Genomic DNA, 4,387 nt, shown 5'->3' on the forward strand with positions numbered 1-4,387 from the left:
TTACTGTTTTGGGGAGGAAGGGAGAAAAATGTGGAACTCACAATCTTATAAAAATAAATGATGAAGGGGTGGCTAGGTGGCGCAGTGGATAAAGCACTGGCTCTGGAGTCAGGAGTACTTGAGTTCAAATCCAGCCTCAGACACTTGATAATTACCTAGCTGTGTGGCCTTGAGCAAGCCACTTAACCCCATTGCCTAGCAAAAACCTCAAACAAACAAACACATAAATAAATAAAAGATGAAAACTATCTTTATATGTAATTGAAAATAATAAAATACTATTTTTTTTTAAAAATCACACTTCGCCTTTTAGCCTTCATTTGATTCATTGGAAATAATGATGAGTGGAAAATTTAGCCTAGATTTCAATGATATCCATAAAATACTCATTATCACTGTGTACAAACACTCCAATTAACCATGAGCGTTGTTGCTCTGAGATAACAAGACTGATTTCTCAGATAGGTCCAGTTTTTAGGGAATTTTCCCTTGCTTCATCAGTCCTAATTGTGGCTTCCTTGCTTTGTATCTAAATCTGCCACCAGAGATTACACAGAATAAGTTAATTCCCTTTTTCACATGACAGTCTTTTAAATATCTGAAGACAGCCTCAGTACCTTTTCGAGGTTAAACATTCTCCATTCATTCAACTGATTTTTGGATATCCTGATTGAGTCATCTAAATACTGCCATCTTGTTGACTTTAGTCTCATCCTGATCCTGCTATGGGGTGGATGATATGTTCAAGGAAGACTAGTACTTCTGCTGTGAGGGCTGCTCAGCCCCTTTTAAAACTGAAGAGAAAGATGAGATGTGAGATTAACAAAGGCAATGTGTGGCGCAAAGTGCTGGACTAATCACAGACTCATCCTCTCTGAGCCAAATACTCATAATCAACTGAAACAGCAGCCCCAAGGCAGAATGACTATCAGAAGAATTTATTACCCCCAAGAATTCAAGGATGCCTCCATTTTCCATATCTAATAAAGAGAACAGATTGTGACAATCACAAGGGTATTTCTCTTTTAGTCATTGCTTGTAAGATTATTGCCAGAGTCCTTCTCAATAGACTGATTCTTCACCTGAAAGATGGTCATCTCCCTGAGAGCCAAGTGGCTTCAGAAAGGGTCAAGGAACAGTTGATGTGCTGTTTGCTACTAGACAACTCCAGGGTTTGTGTAGAACATTTATAGTTCTGACCAAGAATTTTGATACTGTCAGTCATGAGGGCTTATGGTAAAATATATCAAAATCTGGCCTGGAGAGCTAATCAGTTTTGTGGGTCACTTTCATTATGGCTGCATGCCCACGTTCCGGATAATGGATAATCTTCCTGAGATTTCCCAGTTGCCAATGGAGTGAAACAAGGCTGTATCATTGCTCCCATGCTTTTTTCTTAAATTAACATTTTATTTGTTTTCCAATTATATACAATAGTAGTACCTACCTATCATTTTTTTGTAAGGTTTTGGATTTTACAATTCCCCCCACCTTCCCTTCCTCCCCCCACCCAGAAGTCTGTCTGATAGTCTTTATAGTGTTTCTCTGCTATACATTGATCGAAACTGAATGTGTTTTAAGGGTAAACATAAACCCCCACCACCACCAGAAGATGAGAAACCTCAAGAATAGAGAGAGAGAAAAAAATATATACTTCAGTCTGTGTTCAGATTCCAATGACTCTATCTCTGGGGTGAGTTGCTTTCTTTATCATAAGTCCACCAGAGTAGTTGCTTCAATATTTTCCCCTCAGTTGCTATTACTAGCTGTACCTCCACTCTATTTCTCTCCACTCTCATTTGATTCTATTCTCTCTCTCTCCTTTCATCTTGGCCCTGTCCAAAAGTGTGTTGTATCTGAGTGCTCTCTCCCTCAATCTTCCCTCTCTTCTATCACCTATTCCCCCCTTCCCTCCCCCCCCCATTCCCCCTTATCCCATCCCTTTCTTCTCCTTTTTCTCTCTAGGGTAAGATAGATTTCTTCACCCTATTAAGTGTGTATGTTATTTCCGCTCTGAGCCATTTCTTTTTTTTTTAATTTATCCAGATTCTATTTATTTATTTTTTAAAGAAAGAGTTTATTAGGGGCAGCTAGGCGGCATAGTGGATAAAGCACTGGCTCTGGAGTCAGGAGTACCTGGGTTCAAATCCGGTCTCAGACACTTAATAATTACCTAGCTGTGTGGCCTTGGGTATGCCACTTAACACTGTTTGCCTTGCAAAAACCTAAAAAAAAAAGAGTTTATTTATTTTGAGTTTTGCAATTTCTCCCCCATTCTTGCTTCCCTCCCCCCATCCCCCACAGAAGGCATTGTTTGTGTTTACATTGGTTCTATGTTATATATTGATCTCAGTTGAATGTTTCCACCTAATTAGCACCAAATGAACTCAGGTGCTTTATCAGTCAGCACCACACCATCCACATGTGGACCCATCAGTGACAACATGCAGAGAAGTTTTTAATACTGTGGATGGAGTTCACTTTACCTCAGCAGTGTGATTTCCAAGGAGGAAATGAGATTGTCACATAGAGCTATTGGAAGACTCCCAAGGAAAATGTGAGAAAGAAAAGATTATTATATTGACTACCAAACTGAAAGTCTACAGAGGCATGGTACTGACCTTATTACTATATGCCTGTGAAACTCGGACAGTCTTAGCATCAACATGGGAGGAAACTGAATCGCTTCCATTTACATCGTCTTAGGAAGATTCTGAAATCACCTGACAGGAGAAGACACCAGACACTGAGGTCCTTCCTCAAGCTAATCTGCCAAGCATTCAAACATACTACAGAGAGTGTAACTACAATGGGCTGCCCATGTTGATAAAATGCCAAATGTATGGTTACGAAAAAGACTATTTTATAGAGAACTCACAAAGTACAAGTATTCACACACCATGGGGGTGCGGGGAGGTATGGGAGGGGAGAAGGTCAGAAAAAGTGATACAAGGACACTCTGAAGGTCTCATTGTAGAACTTTAGATTTGACTGCTATGGCATGGGAAACACTGGCACAGGACCTCCCAACATGGCACACTCTTATCAGAGAGGGTAATGCACTATATAAACAAAGGAGAATTGAAGCAGCTCACAGGAAATGTGAGATGAGTAAATTTAGAGTACCTGTCCCAGATGTTCACATGGACTATTTGTACCTGACTTGTGGTAGATCATTCCAAACCGGTATTGGTCTGATCAGATATAGTTGGGACAAATTTTAACTCATCTCTAAGATAGTGATGTTGTTTTGATCTTCAATAACAAAGGAAAAGAAACAACCAACTTCTTTTCATCATTTTCCTTGACATTCTAGATCTTTTATTTTTCCAAATATAATTTGTTATTATTCTATAGAATTCTAGAAAAGTATCCCTTGGTAATTTGATCAGACTGCAGCTTCAGAGGTCTATCCTTTATAAGAAAGTGCCACCAGCAATTAATCAGTTCAATCAAGCTTTGGATTGCCAGACAGCTATTCAGCTCCTTAAACTGTCTCACAAGTACAGACCTGAGACAAAGCAAGAGAAGAAGCAAAGGCTGTTGGCTTCCGGCTGAAGAAAAAGCTGCTGGCAAAGGAGACCCCACTAAAAGACCATCTGTCCTCAGAGCAGGTGTTAACACTGTAACTACTCTGGTAGAAAACAAGAAGGCACAGTTAGTAGTGATTGCACATGATGTGGACCCCATTGAGCTAGTAATCTTCCTGCTTTGTGCCAAAAAATGGTGGTTCTCTACTGTATTATCAAAGGTAAAGCCAGACTTGGTTGCTTAGTTCACAGAAACACCTGCACAAGCATTGCCTTCTCACAAGTTAACCCTGATGATAAGGGAGCCCTGGCAAAGCTGGAAGAAGCCATCAAAACCAATTACAATGACAGATATGATAAGATCTGTAGTCATTGGGGTGGCAATGTCTGGGTCCAAAATCAGTGGCTCATATTGCCAAGCTGGAAAAAGCAAAAGCTAAGAAACTTGCAACCAAACTGGGTTAAATGCATGTTTGATTTTTCCCTACATAAAAATTAAAATTTAAACCAAAAAACAAAAGAGAAGAAATTGCCTTCCATTCTGTGGAACTCTTTACCAGATCTACAACTCGATTTTTCCTGGGCCTCAGATTCATTAAGCAACTACCTGCTAAGTTCAGGTACAATTCTAGGCCTGTTGAAGAGCTTACATTCTGGAGAGGTGAGATACGGTGAGGCTAAAGAGAAAAGTACAAACCAGACTTGTTTTGAGTATGCACCTAGGATAGCCTTGAACATTCTATGGGGGAAAGTCAGATAATGGGAATAGGGGAAGGGGTTGCTTTTTGTTTTGACTTCATCTGGAAGCTAGACTGCTCAACCTCTCCCTTGTGCTTGCTGTCTTCACTTCTAAGGAA

At 40.0% G+C, this 4,387-nt stretch overlaps 1 pseudogene; it reads left to right on the plus strand.

The window, feature by feature from the left end:
* Positions 1-2,900: 2,900 nt before the first annotated feature.
* LOC141499461 (large ribosomal subunit protein eL8-like) lies at positions 2,901-3,995 on the plus strand (annotated as a pseudogene).
* Positions 3,996-4,387: the final 392 nt, after the last annotated feature.

This window comes from Macrotis lagotis, chromosome X (genome assembly GCF_037893015.1).
Source record: "Macrotis lagotis isolate mMagLag1 chromosome X, bilby.v1.9.chrom.fasta, whole genome shotgun sequence".
Classification (NCBI taxonomy): domain Eukaryota; kingdom Metazoa; phylum Chordata; class Mammalia; order Peramelemorphia; family Peramelidae; genus Macrotis; species Macrotis lagotis.